We start from the raw sequence: 21,046 nt of genomic DNA on the forward strand, positions 1-21,046 counted from the left end.
TTCATTGAAATTCACGCAACCCCAAATGACCGTCTTTGGCCGCAGCGGTTCTCTTTAACTCAAACAGACGGTGAAGCGCTTGTCAGATAGCGAACGCTTCGCTTCGCGCCACTCAGTCTACGAAATAAGCTTCCATAACCATTGCAACAGTTAAAACAATAATAGTGGTAGCTAGCATCAGGAGTACGATTGCTGACGCAATGGACGTAACGACATGTCTGTTCTGTCTCAGCTGTTGATCGAGGTTAAGTACTGCAGGCGGCCTTCCTTGGACATGCTTTCATTTGAAATGTACGTTTCCTACGAATTTGATACAATTTATGTGTATAAGTTATTATTAAAGGTAAATTCCATGTTTGAATATTTACATATATTGCTTGTTGGCGAATAGTTAAAGCTTAAACTTTGTGTAGGTTCGAGAAGTTCGACGGCGTGAAGAATAGATTTAGCATACGCATAACGTGACGTTGGGGAGATAAATAAAAAATTATTACACAGTATGTATATACTTTATGTGAAACACGTGATCAACCATACGCGTGTAATCATATGTCTTGGCCTTTAGTAATGCCTATGATATGTTTCCTGTCTGATTGAATTATAATTAGATCCAGATACGACGCGTGAAGAAGTATGCTTTCAGTCCTAGCAGCATCCATATATCCTACCAAAACAGACACATATACACATCTATATATATGGAAAGGAAATACAATCATGATCATGCAACATGCTGAATAATGATAACACATAACCAAAAGAATATTGCTAGTTACAGGCAGGTTATTCGAGGGTCGGATTAGTAAACAATCGCATGACGAAATCTAACGACGACCACATAGATGTAAGGAAGTAGGCCAACCATCAAAACAGCAACGTAATTAGCCAGCCATCGAGGCACAAGCGCCTATGTCTAGGGCAGACAACAAACCCTATTGTCCATGTATGTAAGTAACGCAACGCCCGTTCTGTACAATACTGTTAGCCATTCTGTTTGTAATGTTTGCACTCAGTATGGGTCGGCTTGTTTATCTGCGTTTCGAACTAAACGCGTAAATAGTCAGATATATCGAAGTGAAAAATACTACCGTATCTGATCGTTTTCCTTTTTTGTGCAGCTGGGTGTATAATCTGATGTTCAGTCCGAGTTCACTTCATAGCAGCATTGACGTGACGTGGCGTGGCATAATGACATGTGGGTACGTTTATGGTTGTTGCATACAATTGTTTTTGGGGGCTTCGGAGAGCTTCGGCGATAGCCAGTGGTGACGCCGGAGGCAAATCAGCTGACGGAGTCAGTATTGTAAACAGTTACAACTGTGTAACAGTAACGAAGACGCTGGCTGCGTTGTTACGTCCGCATAGGTGATACTTCTTATGCACTTATAGAAAGATAGATAGATAGATAGATGCAAAGGCGGAAGTGTAGATTGGCTGTACGAAACGAACGATTCCTCGTCGATAAAAACCATGCGCTCAGTTAAACGCCGTAGACATCACTGCCCCACCAGCTATTGCTATCGTCGATACGGTGGCAGTGGCAGCGTTGACGACGGAAATCAACGGGCATCGTCTTCAGATTCATGAGTAGATATTTGCTTCACGGAAAATCGTTTGCAATTATAATATATGAGCGGCCGGCTGCGGAATCCGACGGCAACTGATTTAAAGCTTATTGAACGTAGGCGATCTACGCATTGTCGACCTATCATGTACGTATGTTCGGTGGTGGTAATTAGTTGAAATCGATCAGTTCGCTATGAAAAACGATCAGTGCAAAATCAATATCCTGTAAGGTAAGCCCTGCGTAACGGATGGCAAAATGGAAGGGTGTAGCGTTTAGGTAACCAATCATCCATTGCAATGGATTTCGAAGCAATCGACACTTTGCCGACGGTCGATTATTTGCAGCTAATGGAAAACAGTGAGTCGTTGGCCGTTGTTTTCTGTAGTTGAAAGGTGGCAAAAAAACATTAACGGACTTAGGGTATACCCGACGTTAGCCAATGATGGTCGAGCAAGGAACTGGATTGGAAAAGAACGTGACCCTAAATAATTCTTGCCGAACAGGAGATGCTCCATTGTCGACAGACGATTTATTCAAAGAAATTCAATATTTTTGTCGACAAAGATACATCTTCTGTTGTTACTGTCAAGATTGAGAAGACGCAATAAAACATCCCGTTGGACAGTCGGATCCCTTCATAACACGTGCAGGCCTTAAAGTGGAATTGATCTGAGAGCCACAAATGCTAGAACTTTTTCAACTTTGTTTCGAGCGCTTTTTGCCCGCAGCACAATAGCCGACCGACAACTTACTGGCATAAACTGTAATCATGCTCGTATGGGGCAAATTTATTTGCGTGATTTGCTCCTACTAGAAAAAAACGAAGTCAAATTAGTTAAGTTCTATCACCGTGATGAACGACTTTGGGTTGCCCAATGGCGTCGAATCCCTGTCATAAAACGTTTGCTTTTAATAATCTGACTCTTCGCTCCTGTTCTTCATTCAGCGCTATAGGTCATGTATAAAGGGTAACCAAAACGCAATTGAGTCCTGTAATTTGAATGTATTTGTAAAAATTGACCTAAATGTTAGACGCATATAAATCTGCCTGTCCTTTTCTGCAATACACATCTGTACGTAGTTACATTATGATTATTATTATATATGAATTAAATACACATGGAAGTGATCTATGCACCCTATGCGCATATAATAGACAGACGCCATATTGCAAAAACGTTTTATTTTTCCAATTGCTGGGGTTTCCGATCAATTCAATTATGACCATCGCGTCCGTCCGCGCAAAATTTCCCGTGAGGCACTCTTGATTGACGGTTTAGCGGCTAGTCGGTGCACATGTGGACGACATAGCTGTTCACTTTTGCTATTTCTAGACAGATCTGTATGTGTTTCTTTGTATATGATAATATTTTTATTCGTTTATGGGAGCTGGCAGCATTTCCGATGCAGCATGCTGCCTGCCGGCACCGTAATGGGAGCTAAGCAATCCCGGAATAGCGTACAATCTTTATTTATTATCGAAAAGTTGTCCTAGCAATCTTTTAAATCGCAATCGGACAAGTATTATAGATCTGCTTAAGTTTATCTATGTAGTCTTTATGCGTCAAACTTTACGTCTGTCTAGCCATTAGACATTCTATCAGATGGCCAGTTCCCACCGCTAAACTATCACGGGGACGTAGTTTAGCATTAATGGAAGTTGCCGAAATTAGCGACGCTGAGCGGGAGACAGTCTAACTGCTGTGTCAAGATTTTACTGCTGAAATATATTTTTACGTATGTCCCTTTTGGCGGTGTAGTAATTGTTCAGATGAGTCTTTTTGCCTACTCTAATCTAGTATTACGGCATAACCAGCGTGAACATGGCCGCAACAGAAATGCAAATCGGCTTCGCGAAGTTTTAATTTTGCATTTCGTACTGCAGTCTGCTTCTACTCGAAATGAAAAACTTAGCCCCCTATATTGAAATCCCTTCAGAGGATTATTTACGTCAATCTTGATAAAAAGCCGGCAACGTAATAAGAATATTAGCTTGGTACGCTTAAAGAATACACTAAGTAATTGTAACAAGGCCGCCCTCTGGGCAATACGGCAAAGTTCGACAAAAAATAACGGTTAGGAAATGTACTTCGTCTTATATAAGGCCCCTAACTATGGGTATCTAAGGGGATCAGTCATTTTGCTTGCTGTTAATAGCAGAATAATAGAATATTTCATCGGGTTTTGGCCGACGATCAATCCGGCAGCTTTGGCATCAGTTACCTCTCTCTTATTTTGTTTCTTGTTAGTCTGACTACCTGAAGCAGGTGGATATCGTATGCGTATAGAAACTGAAAGCTTATGCACTGCGCTGTTTACGAGACAAGTGTCAAAAGAATACGCGTAGGCGCAACAGGACCCTAAGGCAATTTCGGAACCTCTCCGCCACAACATTCATCTCTGGTTTTTCCGCGCACAGATTGTAAACCAGTAAAGAGACCTATCACGGGCCAGTATTCGCGATGAATCAAATTTGCTGAATTTAGGCCAAAAAAAAGCACCCGGCTTTCAGTGGACATCGGTATAGGCAGTAGCATATACTAATTGCATTGTTCGTCTAACCCGACATGAGGACTGGCATTCCGATTAGCTAAGGAATGGCTACGTACGCGGTTGGACAAAGATCCTGTATGCTTTGTCGATTAAATATAACAGTTAAAATCTTCCCGAAACTATTATAATTCCATAAGCTTTCTTCGTCAAATAGATTTTTTCTTACCTTTACATTTAATTCTAATTTAAATAATCATAATTACAGAAATTGTCAAGCTGCTAGAAGTTGTGTTCTTGCAGACAACCGACAGGACGTTTCCTGGTTGTTGTCCAACGTAAAATTGTTCTTCATCTACGTAGAACGAGCCGAATTCGATTAAAATTTTATTGGTCATCTTTTTTGGTTTGTTGAACCTACGTCGGTATAGTCAAATTGAAGAACATACACAACAAACGAAGTGTCAGGACATTGAAGCAAAATACTTACCTTTTGAAGTATAGACTTATAATATTACCTATAAGAACATTTATTATTGAATATCGAACATGACAGTGAAATTTACCCAAACTTGACTATAAGGTGCAGCTAAAACCAGTCTGTCTACTGAAACTGATTACACAAACGTATCGCCTATTTTTTTTTGCTTATTTTCGCTCTCTTAAACATTGCCCTCATTCTACATGAGAACAATAAAGATCAACAGCGAATAACGTTTAACTTCAATGTTTAACTTTACATTTACTACAAACCGATCGCTTGACGGCCATTACGGTGCGTCAGCATAATTTTACGGGCTTGTTGATCGTTGTGTACTAATTTTATGTCTGTTAGGGCTAATAGTCGCCATCGTTTCCGCCACAGCATCGACGTTGGCAATTTCAATTCAACAGTAAAGCTCATGTAGGAACGTAGCTTGTAGCCTGCGTTCTCCTTTTTTTTTTTGTTGGAATCTCTCATGACGGCTGTTATTTATTATGATGGCGGAGACGATGCCTCTAACGAGACCCAATCCTCTGCACAGCAGTGACAGCAGTCAGTGTCAAAATCCGATAGAGCTTTCTCATCGAAAATGATTTTTTTTTCCGTTTTGAATGATGCCGGGTGTTGATGGAAACTAATGTTGTATGGCCAGCGGCCAGAATCTGCCAATGAAGCCGTGGCAATAGTAAAGGCAACGAGCAACAGGGGCTGTCCAAGGATACATTTTTTTAGGACAAATTTAACTTGCTGTTTTTGCTGGTCCTGATTCTACTGCTGTTATTGCAAATGTGAGATCTTCACATTGACGTCGTCACGACGTGACACGTTTTCTAAAATATTTATAACGCGAGCCGTTAACTGGACTCAGAGACAAGTGCACATTTATAGATAGAACGACCTGCTTCGTCGGGTTTAGTGAAAACCCTTTTGTTAGCTTCTTTTCCCCGGCGCCGGCAGCGACAGTGAAGGCAGGGGTAGCTGAAAAAGTAATGGGAAGAAATTTGGTTTATTATTCCATATTTCGTTTAGTAAGAAGCTTTAAACTCTTGCCGGCTCGTTGGTGCCGGTCAGATGGCTGTTTAATACTGCTGTTGATGTGGCTAAACGACAACGTAACTCCTGTAACGTCCGGTTGTCGATGCCTCAATAGCCGTTGAGATCCTCAAGATCATCATCACCATTTCCTTATAGCGCCATACCATTGACGATCTTTCTTTTGTTGTTGTTACCCCTTCACTACGCCCATAATGTTGAAGTAAGGGGGTAGATGAACATACCCTAGGCCATTTAGGAAATTCTCTCACTGAATTATATGTGCTATTAATGCAGTAATACATGTCGGAACGAGATGTTAGAACGGGATTGTTCGCAGTTTTATTGATGCATTTTATTTTTCGACAACCGCGCTTATATTATATACTGTATTATATATAGATTATGCATTATTCCGTGTATGCTACTGTTGCGCTTATATTTGTGTGCGTAAACTTTGTTTTTATAGTCCATCAATAGTATTTCATGCGGACCGTCTTCCTCTGTTTTTTAGTTAAAGTCAGGAAAACTTCTGCGAAATGTCGACTCTCAGGAGTGACAACAACAAATATACATACGTTTTCCAGAATTACAATCAACAGTGGACGCAGTGCGCCGCGGTGAACTAGCATATCGTTCATTATCGAATAAAAATGTCTACAAGCACAAAAAAGCTTGCGAAAACTCTATTGTGCTTGTTCTCCACCCTTATCAACGCTAGTTCCTATGATAGCGCTGACGTGACGGCTTGACTCCATCCGGTCTGTGGATCTATTGCTTGTTATGGGTTACCTCACCCCCGAGGGCCCTTACCCGCATAACTGGCCAACTGCATCTAGGTCTGAAATAAGAGTACAACTCGGATATGATTGACTGACTTCATACTGCTGATTTAACATTTATCATCCCGTTTAAGTCAGCAGTACTGAGTACAGTGGGAAACACTTCAAGCTTCACATATCGTCCGTGTATATTTATACATCTATATGTTACCACTAACCGGAACAAACGTCGTGACCTTATGACTTCATATTTGAATAGGGAATCTATCGCGGGCTGGCTGGCTGAATCGCTGTTATTGCTATTGTTGTCGCTATTGCTAAACTGCAAGACGGACAGCTCATGAAACACCGCTACCACTAGTGTTGCCACTTTGTGTAACTGTGGGGAAACGTAACTCATTGCGAGTTAACCTGAGGTTCAGCAGACCGACTGCTATTCTTTCCGACCTTGACTCCAATTTTCAAGTGGCAACCCCCGCAGCAGAAGCCGCTGCATTAACTGATAACGACTACGATTGATGCCAGGATGCTAAGTACGAAACAGACAAGCGTACATCCGCGTACCAACAGACGTACTCACACACGTTCATCTGTAGAGATACCTGTTCGAAGGTTCCGGCATCAACCGCAGCGGCGGCTGTGGCGCGAAAAGCGGCTTTGCGTTACCCAATTTTAATCATTTACATCGTGTACATGTCAACCAACTCTGGAAGATCAGCAACTGAGCCTACCCCATATTTCATTCACTTTTACTTTTCGTTGTTTATCGGACGCACGTCCACCGACGAACAGAGGGTAAACGGTAAGACACCGATGGGTCGTCGAGCTCCACCACCAAAGCATCAACTACTTTCACTACAGACTACCACCAGTATATAGAAATGTAGTAGGGCGGTAACAAAAACAAAAAAGGACGACGCCGACAAAGTCAACGAAGAGAATCGCCCTTCATCCGACGATCCGGTTCTTCCGTGCGTTCGACATCGTTTGACTAAACGTGCATACAAATGAAAATAAATTCAAGTTCTATTAGCTTGCTGGCGTGTCTTTATATATAAACGATGGCTAAGTCCAATTGTTGGTGTTCGTGTTAGATCCTAGTTATACATACACTCGGGCTTGCGTGCTTCTACATATTTTTAGCCATTCCTATAGAGGCATAGGCATTCTTGGCTACCGACGGGGCGACGCAAGTTACGTGCAAGCTCAAAAGGAAGCTCGAGGTCGTCACGCCGTTTGCCCTTTTATTCGTTGTGATTGTCCTGTTGCGGTAGTAATGGTAGTAGCGGCGCAACTTGTAAGTTGCATAGGCCATGGCGCGTCTAGCGCAAAAGGATTGGTACTTGCCGGCTTTTTTTCGTTGTCACCCAAATAACAGTGCTTAGTTACAAAAACGATGCTAGGTTTCATCGGCCACGCCACTTCATGTCGCCACACCCATCTTAATGCAACAGTCTGCAAAGTTGACATTAGGAGAACATCGTGAAGCCCCCACTTACTTTCGAGCGGTCCGCGGGCGTTGTCTGTTCGTATCTGTATGTCTGTTCTGGTGAGCCCTTGATGCTAATTGGTTATTTTCACAAATCAAGAAAACTGTTAGAGCTATCAGCCAACATTTATACACTACTGTAAGTCCAAAAAGGTAACTCCCTTCCTTTGCGCTATCGCGCATATATGGAATTGAATACATATATAACGTCAGTTCTATGACTAGAACCATGATGATGGAGCTAGTGAGAACGATGAACTAGCAAAGACGATGATCGTAATGCTGATACCAATACTATTACTTGTCTTATCTATGCAACGCGACCTATCCAAAGGCAAATTACAAAGGAGAAACAGGCCAGGTTAAAAAAAGGAAATAACTTTCATTCATGTCCCTGTGGTGCCTTTTTTCATTTTCTTTTTTGCGCTTTTCATTCAAAACAAATGTGCAAATGAGTAGAAACTTTTGGAAGCGACCGTGAAGAGCAACTTCGTTGGTATCGAAGGGATGTGACACGTACGACTTCATGCGACACTCCTTAATTCGTAGCCGCAATGTTACCTGCCTTATTTCACGCGCCATCGAGCACTTTGTCGTTTTCGTCATCGACTGCATTCGCCTCGTTGTTTGGGTTAACTTTGATTGGGGTCGCACTCTTGCCAATGAGCATAATTCAGCCGCATTGATTGCTCGCTCTTTTACCGCTTCGTGTTGGTGAGGTCACATGTGACGCTACGCCACAGTGCCGCAGATCGACTACGTAGCCATGGAGCAATCTTTCATGGGATCATCACGGTCACCGTCTCAGTAGCACAACAGTCAATCAATCAATCAATCAATCGGACAGAAAGACAAGCAGATAGTTGCGGCGTTGCCGGTGACGACGGTTATGGTAGCGGTAGCCACAGTCTCACCATCGCCAGCCGGCAACGCCGGGGAACGTCTAGTTGCTGAATTGAGTTAAAGGATAATCATACCACAACTTGCCGTTTGGTGATCTGGTGCATTTTATATATACCAACAACAACTTCCTCATCGCTACTGCCACCATCACTTCGGCTTCTCAGGTTGATTTTTTATTCTCACGAACGGACTGAACGAAAAATGAAACGCGCAAAAATGAACACGTATTACTGCTGCTGTTAAGGACCAGGCCTCATGTGTGTCACCGACTTTTGTTGACGCTGAATGGCATGCCAATCCGCTAATGTTGGGGGTAAGAGCCACTAGCTAAGGACACCTATTTCTTGTTTGTTTTTTGGTGCAAGTTTGCTTCGTCATCTAAAATAGAGCTGAAGAGGCTAGTGGTCGCTACAATCGGCCTCATCTAGCTTCATTTTCTTCTTCCTTGATCATCGTCACGGCCATCCTCTACGGAAAGACGCGTAAAAATACGATACCTGCCTGCCTGCCTGCCTACCTATAAGCATATAAAGGACAAGTAGCAGAAATGTTACCAGCCAATTGCGTGGACACCGTAAACGGAGAAATCACCTACCCATAGTCACAATGGCGACATCTCCTTCCTGTGATTACGATCACCATCGTCAAGATCGTCGACATCAACAACTCGCCACTTCCTTCTATCAAACGCTCGTTTTTTTTTAATCAGCTTTGCAATTTACAGGCCGTCAGCCAGCGTTCCAAAGCCTCAGTGAACCGTCCTGGTGACAGTGATCAAAGGCATTGACCGTTACGCCTGCACAATGACTATTAGATGTGAAGAGTGTCAGTCCGCATGATCCCCAGATGGCCTTGCCTCCGATTAAAACGGAAGCTTTCATTTCAAGCGCATGAATGTACAGTCGAACAAGTATCCTGTATCGAATCTCTGAGCCTACATATAGTTGTTCTGAGTGTACTCACGTACACACATGTAACAACGACAAACAATCAGAACAAACATACCTGAAGGCTTAATATATATTTAGCGCTCGTAACGCTTCCTAAATAGTTGTGCTCTGGAAATAAGGACCATTATTATCCTGGTTGTTCTTATTCTTACTAATACTACTGCATTGACTGCGAATGAAAGTATTTTTGTGTCTTGAAGAACTGAAGCCGACCTGAATGAGCCATCTGCTTGTTGTGGCCCAAGTGTTTCGCCGAGGGCAGCGTGTGCCGACACTGATACGCGGAATAGTCAATAACCTGTTTCATCGAGCGGTGCTTAGGGTCGGAGGGGCTGGCAGTGCCGGGATCATTCTAAACAGTGCAGCGTATTTGGGCAAAATCAGATGGCGATAATCTTGTCAGTGAATAAATCTATATCCGGAGCAAGCGCCGGACGTGGGCATTAGATCGAAGGTCTCAAGGCTAAGCGTCAATTGAGAGGCACCCTAACCGAAAAAATGAAATTATCATAGCAACGAATGTTTCTTTCTCCCTTATTTGCTGTTTCCGCAAAGGAAGCTTTCGTTGCTTACGTATAAGGTGAAGTACTTCTGGACTGCGTAGTAGTAATAATAACAGAGATTATAACAGATGTCATGAAAAAATTTACAAGTAGTACTTGATTTTAGCTTACGCTACTGGATGCAATACCGAGGGCGGTTAGCGGGCAGCATAACATTCGGAATTTACGGATCCAAAGATTTAGCTCAGTCATGAGCTTTTTTGCAAAAGCTGCCATCTTCAAATACGATTTCGAATGCAGATGATCACGGATTACTCTGTGATTGTCTATTTAGAATATTCAGTGCGCATTTTTGCCCCTCTAGAGTCCTCAACAGGCGCTTTCTCTTCTAGTCATTTCCGCGACTGACACACTCGACTTCAAATGCTGACCAAAATATCTAGATCATAACTTTTTCATTTTAAGTTCAAATGACATCGTATCAGTTTGTAGCAACGAAAAGTTCGCCAGTTTGACTTGACTATAGAACAGCCTTTTCCGCTCTGTAGAGAATACCTCGCGTTTTTGATGTACCTGACAAAGACGAGTTTGTTCGCTGTAAATTTCACACTGCACGGCCATTTAGTCGTTAAGTCAACCCGGTACTGAGCTATCGCTATTGAGCGGATGTATCCTAAAAGACAAATAACGTACATTGACAATGAACTTGCTGCGACGAGGGTGGATACGTTTAATTAGGATCGTCGTAATAACGCACACTGCTTTACCTATCTAGCCTGCCTCGATGTTTCCTCCAGCCGGGGTCGAATTTAATTTTCTCAAATTTTCGAACTCCCAGCAGGAGAGAGGGCACTGGCTAAACAAGAAGTAAGCGACTAGTAACAGAACATGCTGTTTGTTGGTCTTATCCCCCCGTTCGCTGGCTTCATTCAGTCCTTTTTCACGTTGCCTCACACACACAACACTTGGTCCTTGAACGACTTAAAAACAATTGCAGCCTTGCTTCGCCGGTCGCAGTTTTGGGCCCATCGACGTGGAAGCAATGGGCAGGGCGAGAAGTCAGCGAAAGAAGTAGCTGGCAGGGAAATAGCAACGACGGCTGACTACGACTGTTTGCTGGCAGTCGCCCGGGCCTCCTATTCCATCTTTGTTGCTCATTCTGGGCTGGCTCGCAACCTCGATCTCATCCTGTCCCAGCCCCGTTCCCAACACCGTTGCCTCTCGCTTCGCGCTGCGCACTCAAAAAGGCTCAGTTAACCCCACACGTTGCCCGATTCGGGAAAAAGCGCATTGTCTGAGCTTAGCTACAGGCAGGAGCGCTCCTCCAGGATTGTGCCATTGAGCCCAATTGTTTTACTTTACCCCAGAGGGGCAGTAATCTGCGAACAAACTGCTGGAAAATATGCTCTCCCAGCTGAGTGATTCTGGGCTAGACTTTCGAGTCATTCGATGTCCTGCACCCTAAACACTCTCTATGAACTCAGACGTTTTCTCCACGTCTCGCTCATTTTGGTATCGCTATCACTCACCGTACGACAGCAGGTAAGGGATAACGTAGCGTCTGCGCATTGGGCTTGATAATGTTAGAATGGAAGCACTTAGTCATTATGCAGATGCCTTTGTTTTTCTGACCTATAACACTCAATGATTCGTTCAAAGTTTGTGTGAGAATATGGGTACACATGCAGCCATTCGAACTTGCGCTTTCATCCGTATGTGAGATAAAATAGTACTGGAAGTTCGCATTGTAACTTATGATCACAGTTAAGGATAAGTTATGTAACGACGTTCTGTTTAACTCAGACAGAAAATGACTATGCTGGCGCCGTTGCTGTAACTTCATGCCATTCTACGGATGTATACGCAATTCAAGTTGTTGTTTATCTAATTACTTCCACGAGTGCGGCAGGTGTGAACAAATAAAGATAGTACCAGTAGTAACGTTCGATTATCATACGATGTATGTGTATACATTACATGGAAACGAGAGATTAGTAGCGGGCCTAGTTGACGGTTGTCGAGACCTATCGATGGCGGTGGGTGGCGCAGAAGGTGATCTTAGACGTCGTAACTTTATTCTATAACAGATGCCATTAGAAGACGATGTACACAGTAGTTACTGGGAGACGGCAGAAACAAAACTTAATAGTCTACTCGTGTGCTGTCAACGGACCTTTCATGCTTCGGGCGCTTCGAACGGCTGGCTTTTTAGCTGTTAAAAGGTTTGGATTTCAACTTGAGCATACACACTGCACTGTTTATTAAAAAAATACAGAGTAACATTTCCTATAGGCATCTGAGAATATAAAGGCCCTTCATTTTGAACATCTATTGGCTAAGTTTGTTTAGCTTGAAAAGACGCTAAATTCAAATACTTCGACATAAAGCCTCCCGTTAGTTGACTGGTAATGAAACTCTATTGTCGTAGCTTCTGCTAACTGATTCGGTCACAGATGCTGAGAAAGAATGAATCGGACAGATTTTCCTAGTAAATCCATTGTGAAAATCCTCAATAGATATTCCGTAAAAAATTTCTTCGTTCTAGTTCAGGTTCGATATACCTACAGCATCGGACGTCATGTCAATTGTCGGAAGAAACTCTTCACGAGGAGACAGTAACCAAACTAATAGCTAGCAGAACGTACCTTATCGAGGTTGCTTGTTCCATTCAGGGCATACAATACTGCAAACGCTCGATCGACTGTTCAAGTGCTAATGTGATTCACTGACGTCCGACTATGGGGCTCGTCCGCTGCTAATCGGCGGCCACGTAAACAGTTTTTTTTTCGGGAAAAAGGAGTCGCCAACAGCCAGCCAGCTAGCTAGCTCTTTTTTCGAAACTAATGAGTGAGCATGGCGGCGGCGGCGGCGGCTTACGATCGTTTACACCATTGCTCCAAAGTAAAAAGACATTGGTATTTAATATCTATATATGTGACATGCATTATGCCGTGGATGGACGTCACTTGGGCATGAAAAACTAGAAGTGCATTTAAATTGAACCATCATAGAAAAATATTACAAATCCGACGCAGTCGATGATGCGTCCGGATTATCAACACTTACTGAAATAGGTAAGCAGCGACTAGTTCCACTTTTCTATTCCCTGTCTCCTTTTTCTAGTGCGGACACAGGCAAATATGGCATGATCTTCGTATCAGGCTGCTGACAGGTGGACGGACAGCAACCGCATATTCAGATAGGTAGCTCCTGTCTGATCTTTCTACTCATGAAATGGTCTCGATAAAGTTCCATTGACAAGGCTTAATACACTAGACTTGAGATGTGTACGATTTTGGTAGATTACTACCCGGCACCGCAGTCAACGGGGTTCAAGTCCCCCCTCATATAATATCCGCCAATAGAAATTGGAACCGATGACTGCAGTACTGTTATATATAAAACATTATTGATGCTTCTAGTGATCAGCAGTTGTATTTGTTTTGAATCTCAAGTGGTAGGCATGAGCTGATCGGGAATTCGCTGGGTGCCAAACTGAAGTTCCAGTCATATCAGTCGGGTATCACAAACGCGACGTTCTAGCTAGACCCCCTAGACGAGAAAAAAACACATTAAGAAAAATGACATTTTTTGGCTGCTTGCTATTATACTTTCTCTGCTGCTGTTTAAAAGTGAATCGAACGCCGTTACATGGCAAAGTAAAGTAACTAAATAGCAAGGTAGATAAATACTTCCTCCATCTGTATGCGCTGGCTGGAAGTCGCTAAGATACGATAAGTCGTTGGTGTTGTCGTCCCCGTTGCCGGTGTCGCTACCGGCTGCAATGTACGGGTTCACTGATCGACACGAACAATTTGTAAGTAGCAATTTAGATAATAAGCAATAAAGATCAATAAGGCAAGAATTGAAAAAGTCACAATGGGTCACAACAAATCAAGAGTGGCCACTCACGAAAGCCTCCTATTAGGCCTGCATCCAACAAAGACTCGTTGCTAATTCGATTTTGTCCTGCTATTAGAGGGAGAATACTACATAAATCCGGATAGAGTGGTTGATAATCTATTTGATAGTAAAACTTGTAGAAATGATAGCTGGGAGCTCACGGCAAAACTGTAATAACTATTGTCACGGTAGCAAGGCGTCTATGGCAAACACATCAAACGGGTAGACAACACTTGTTTTCGAATTCGGTTTTGAATTTAAGGCCAGTAAAAATCCGTTTGAATGGCGCAGATTAATTCTGTGATCCTTACGCTACTCGTGACCAGCCCCGTCGCAAGTAACACAGTAAACCGACGCGTAATACTCGACAATCTCATCCGTGAAAACTGTCTACATCCGTATTTGTCTGTCAGCTTATCTGCCCGGCTGGCTTTACTGAATAAGCCATTTGCAACTGTCGTCCTCTACAACACCATCTTATTTTATCGAGAGATGTCCTAATACAGACAATATGTATATAATCCTTCCAGCTGCACTGGAATGCTCGCAAAGTAGACCAGCGTGGGCGAATCGCAAGTGAGCAAAGAAGTACCAGGGCAAGTGAGAAAGACAGCGCGTTTATTGATATCATAGCGACACACCATACGTTCCGTTAAACTCATTATGGTTATTTTTCCGGACTCCGGCCTAAGAGTCGGCCCTTTGGCCAACTGTGTACGCATGCCTGGCGACACCAAACAAAAACGCATTCAGCAGGCTCAGTGCAGAGCTAGTAGAATGTTCGGTCACGCGGGGGCTAACGTGACCGTAACTTCTAGGTTGACGGGATTAGTGGTCCAGTTGAACGGACGTGTCACTAAGTAGACTCCGCTATGGAAAGTTTATGACTCCGTCTGCAATAGCGCGGCTTGCCAATAATATCAAATTGGTCCGATTTTGTTTCCATTCCATTTCACCGATGGCCATATACTTGTTGTGTGACGCTATCTTTCAGCGCGAACTACAAGCCCCCGTTTCTTCACTCGCTAGTTCGCCTGTTCTGTACTAATAGAACTCGCGCTGCCATCGTAGCCCCGTCCATCGGTTCGCTGGGCCAGCGTTGATTTGCCACCACTGACGTCTTCTTCTTTGAGCGTTTCCACCCCATAGAAGTGTGGACCACGGTCGCTTTGGCGACGGCCGAGCTATTGCTGCAGCCGGGGGCTTTGCTTTTAATAAGGTTTGCCACTAGCGTTTGTCGTCAATTGCTTCTGTGTAATTTTCGACGAATATTGAAACGCCAACCAACTGGCGTCAGCGAATAAAATACAAGAGTAAAGAACAAAAAACGGGAGAGGGAACGGAAGATAAAATTTTACAAATGGCCAATCCACAGAAAATTAAGACCGTTTGGAAAAAGTGCTATGAGTTAGCCGCTGTTTTTATAAATAAAAAAAGTGCGAATTGTACAGCTACGGTGGCGCTGATGGAGATTTCAGTTCAGGTCAATCCAAACCTGACTATAGTTTTTGGATCGATACGGTCGCGTCCATGTCGCGGGTATCAGACATATGGCTAGAAACGCATATATTTCTAGGGATGGTGATGGAAGACGCGATTGACAATATGTATGTACATGCACTATACTGTTGTTATTATTATAGTCACAGCGTTTCCGTCATATTTACGTTGCCTTATATTGTGCCATCTGAAGAAATACGATTGCCGTTAACCCCTGCGCTCTGAAGATGAATCGCAATCAGCAGTTGTTTGATACCATGTTTGCAAATTACTTCGTTTTTTGTTATTAACATTGGCAGTATTGGTAACGGGTCGTTTTTGCGGTTGTCATTCTTATATGATTTTTGGAACAATTTTACTTTTCGATAATTCCTTTTACTGGTGACGCTTTGGATTGTCGCAGTTCGCGGTGCACCTCAGCCTGTCTTGCTGCTACTGAGCGGCGTTCTTATCGACTGCTAATGGTCTAGTCGGTCTGCTGGCTCTTCTCTCAGCCCAAAACCTCTTCGCTAATCGACACCCCCGGTGTTGATCACTGCTGCTCGAGATATTACCCTATGGGTTTGAACGAATTCTTCACATGAATCATTGTCAACAATCGTTTTTCTCGTTGGTGATTTTAGCGCTGTCCACTACAAGATTCCTCTCCTGACAGTGCGGTTATGCAGTTGTGGCTCTCGGGAGCCGCATTTTCAATTCCAGCCGACCTTTTCTCGCCGGATCTGTCTTTCGGACGCGCATGTTCACGTGTTTGCCGCGTCACTTTTTCTCATTCGCTGGCCGGACTCCCCTATCGACCCGGCGTCCAGTTTCGTCACCGTTATGCTTCTCCTACATCGACGGTACGTGACGGCGTTCACCGAATATGGGCGGACGTTTTAGTCCGAGCCGTTATACCAAGTTAATTTTTCATCCTGTTTCGTCTCTTCAGTTTTTCGCGTTCAGCTAGCAACACACACACACACACACACACACACATGGCTACCCGCTTCATCGTGAAATAGCCCCTGAAAAAGCTTTGGTTGCCAAGCGCGGCGACTAGGAGCCGTTAGCCAGCAACATGTCCACAAATGGTATTGGCATCGCGTTACGATCGCCGGTTTCGACCTTTTCGAGACGCCTTATTTTCATCAAAAAAATACGGTGCTCTCGAGACGTCTTGTCCTTGGACCTGGTCATCTTTCGCGACCTCGATACTAGTCAATTCCTGTTGAGAGAACCAGTTCCTGAACATTTCCACGACTAGTCGACCTGGCGTCATCTCTCACACTTTAATGCTATTCAACAGCACGCGCTAGGCCCAGTGGCAAGGACGCTAATTGTTGTCGCAAAATATAATGAAGTCGTTATTATAGCAGTCAATGTTAATAGTAATAGATGGATAACAAAAATCAATGTGGTATGATCTATGAAAATGCGATATTTTTCTATCCCGTATCAAATGTAACACCGAATGCCAGCCGAGAGGAAAGCGGAAGAAATCGGTAGAGAACTGGAAGTGAACAGAGTTATTGTGGATTGGTAAACGTAAATCTGATCCAATAGATAACGCCATGTGATTTCGCCTAGACAAAGATAAACCGCAGAGGTCTGTGCGTGTGTACAAGCTCGCCACAAACGCCGTAATAATATGTTGATTAATAATAGTATGGAGGATTTTGGTTGCGTGTGAACTAATTGGATGTCCTACTTCAAGAGCGTTATTTGCGATCTGTTAGACATTATCAAACCGTTTATCCAGCTATATTTCGCAATTTCTCTTGCCGACTCTTTGTGTTGTTGCCGCTGTTACCGTATTTCAGGTTTATGCCGAGCCCAGCTTAGATTGAAGGCGATGTTTAAAAACATTTTTTTTCAAGCATTTTATCTTCGCTTATCCGGCCGCTATAGACAAGGCCCTGAAAACCCGACGAACGATCATTTGACCGTCTATAAATATATATATATACGTATACAGCTGCTGGGTCTACTTCTCTATTATATTGTGTTTTGTTGTCATTCTCTAGTAGTACTAGATAACGCGGACATTAGACTTTTTCTCCTATTGAACTACTAATTTGTGCTTCGCTTTTGTTACTGCCATCGCAATCACTATTACTATTATAACTGTTATTATTATTTTTACAAATTTCCATTTCCCTCCACATAGAAACGCACGCCGTTTGCAGCGTCGTTGCAGGTGTACTAGCGTAACGATGAGCGTGTTTCTCCATCCAACCGCGTTCCAATTTTGTATATTTTACCCCGTCCGTTCATTTTTATCATCAAAAGTCGACTGGTATCCATACCCTTGCCGGCGCTTATGCCAATCCTGGAGCCGACGCTGAAATGGACACGTCAATCGTTGATTCTCTCTTTGCCGGCGTCAACGTAAGCTGCCTCGCACCCGTTGATATTGGCGGACAAACAGTTGTTGTCGCTTTTGTTGTCTTAGTTTTTGGCGGCCGAAAGCAGGAACGCCGTCAGCTGTCTGTCGACAGGCTACAAGGTCATAGTGCTATTATAGTCGTATTATATCTAGTCCGAGTCTGGGCAGATGTGGGCGGAGATGAATTAGCAGACAAGTGCCGTAGCAGCAAGTGTTGTGATTGGCTGCAATGTACGTACACAGGTGTGCAGCGTCTAGTCTGTGTATTTAGCATACGTTCACGTGTTTGAATTGTTACAGCAATTGCTGCTGACCGTAGAGAGTTGAATTCTGGGTACCAAATCGTTGTGGTCCCGGCCTTAGCGCCAAGTAAGGAGGCAATCAGACATGTGTCGATGAAGGCTCAAATAGGCGGCTGGGTAACGAGAGCTTAAGTTGGACGCTGGAGTTAGCCATTCTGTTAACAAAAGGACCCGTTCATCTCTGCCGATACAAACCGTCGTCATATAACGTTTATAGGTTTTATCATTTCTGCTATTACGAGTGCTAGCCAGCTATCAGTAATACTCGCTTGGTGTATTCGTGCATATGTACTTGGGACGTACTTATATAAATGTGTGTATCTTCACCAGCCGCTTCTGTACTTTTTTCGTTATTTAAAAGATATAGGCAATCTGTTTTCAGATTGTTTGGCGCACTTGGGCACGTTTTCCCAAATTATCCGTCATGGAATTCAATTGTGGGACCACTATCAAGCTCTAGGGGCACTTACTTTTTGATTTTGTTGAAAGTCTGATAGGCCAAGAAACGACAATCCACTGATTGGTGATCGTCTGGGCGATCTCCTGCACAGTTAAAAAAATTAATCGTGTTTCTGTGAAACCTAGAAAGAGGATGAGTTGGTAAAGTACCGTCGTTGCCGCTTCCACCTCAAGGTAGAACCTTCCAAGTCGTCGTAGGCTCTTACATTTTAGGTCCTTTCTCGTCCGCATCATACCGCCGAGGAGAATCAATAACCCATAACTTTGTTTGTTTTACCATAAATTCTACCACTTTCTTGCCCGCCGCTCAGTTCCTGCGATGCGCCTAATCTTAACACATCGTATTTAATGCTCCGTAGTGGGAGATCGTATCCTGAATCGCGTCTTCGTTTCCAAACACGGAAAGGATAGCCACCTCTGTTCTATAAATTTACGCCAGATATGTCTACAACTTGCTAGTCATACAATGTGGTGATGTTCACGATCATGCTGCATGTCCATGCTCCTGCCACTCCTGTGCCTTATTGCAACTGTCTATACCGCTTTTGTTACTGTTATTGCTGCTGTTGCTAAGCGACACAGCACCAACAATAACAACCGTTGATTGATTGCGTCCACAACGTAATACTGACCGGTAAAATCTGGAGGAGTTGAGAGCAGGAACGAGATAGCTAGCAGGGCCCATCAGTCGACAACGGCAGCCGTTGTGGCATCAGCCGTCACTAGCAGCCGTCCTGCCGTACTGAAGCAGCGCCTTTGACCGTGGACCGATCAGCTGTGCTTGTTGGATCGATGCTTCTGTGGATGCTGAGCGTTCGCCGATGGCGCTCCATGCAGAAACGACTTTGACGTAGACGATGGCGATAGTAGTACCAGTTTATTAGCAAAATGCGAAAACGGGCACATTTGGCATATCAACTGGAGCAGGAGCCGGTGATGGCGGCGGCGACACGTTTACACTTCAAAAGCGTCGATACGGAAAAGTACAACGGTGAACGAAAGCGCGGGCAGGCCATTTCCAATTTTCCATTCCAAATTAGCTCGTTAGTGTATTAAGTAGTGGATAAGAGGACGAAAGCCATCTATTTACCGAACGTGATCATGCCGCCGACCGTAGCTATGATGGAACGGTAATCAATAGCGTACGGATGACGAATCTAAATATGATGTTTTCGGCATTAAAGGTGGTTGCAGCAAGAAAATTAGGAACCGTCCGTGGATTTGGCGATAGTAAGGGTTTTTTTTTGTTTGAAGCGTACTTTTCTGTAGTAAGCAAACTCGTTGAATATTACGCAGACTGCTCTGTACATTTATATTAAGTACGGATCAAATGCAATGTGTATTGGCAAAGCCCTGCACAAGGGACAACTTTAATAGCCTAAATCAATACAAATGCTGAATAAAGTGCACACGATGTAATGGCCAGCCCTCATATCATCAAATTTAATACCGCAAAAATAGATCGTCTTATCTTAACGTAATAGCATTAAAAGATTCTCTATCTAGACAGCTGGGTGAACCGTTATAAGTATCTTGCGTATTCCATTCTTACGTAGACGATGCTGACCGCCATCGTTTCAAGCTAGATACGTCCAACTCATATCTGGTCGATTTGACGCTTGTCGTGCGATGTACGCGTTAGTGCCAGAATCAACAGCTTGTCTTCAGTTCCACTTGTGTTCGCGTCGAAGATTCCGCTGGGCGACATAACTCGATTTCTGCCTGTAATCTACATTCAACTATCTCCATTGCCCGCACCGTCCGCTGCATGTCATTGGGCTTGTCTTTCGGTCCTTGGCTATTTGACCGAAGCATCACATTCGTAAGGACTGCCTGCGTAAGTACCTCCAGATCAATGGGCGATTGATGCCCACTTTTCTCCTATCCCCTCTCAAGCCCTTTTTCTGCTCCTCTTCTGCCCTTTTCGTAATAGAAGCTTTTTGCTTCATCTGACTCGCCTTTCATTGTATGCTGTCTATCTGTACAACTTAAGGAAATCATTGAAGCGGATGAGATCACGAGCCTGTGTCGAGGAGTCGGTCCATGAAAATGTAGCAGCTAGGCTATCGCGGTCCGTGTTGCGGTGCGATCCGTTTTTACACTTCCCTACAGTATAGGCCACTTCATAGAGCAGGAAAACGAAAGTCTTTTGATATCCTCCTGCACTATTTTATAACGAAAAAAAAGCGCTTAGGCGTTCCGTGTGGCTAGCAGAAAAACAGCTACGTAGTAGACATTAGAGGGGCACTCTCAGACAAGAGATACATCGTATGTGCATAACGTGGAGGAGTGGCGAAGGTGCTGGTGCCGCCAT

At 43.7% G+C, this 21,046-nt stretch overlaps 1 protein-coding gene across 1 annotated transcript in view; it reads left to right on the plus strand.

Moving 5' to 3' along the window:
* Positions 1-21,046, plus strand: part of LOC111270554 (uncharacterized) — an 86,005-nt gene that overhangs the window by 25,300 nt on the left and 39,659 nt on the right. The window lies entirely within an intron of this gene.

This window comes from Varroa jacobsoni, unplaced genomic scaffold (assembly GCF_002532875.2).
Source record: "Varroa jacobsoni isolate VJ856 unplaced genomic scaffold, vjacob_1.0 contig00006, whole genome shotgun sequence".
Taxonomy (NCBI): domain Eukaryota; kingdom Metazoa; phylum Arthropoda; class Arachnida; order Mesostigmata; family Varroidae; genus Varroa; species Varroa jacobsoni.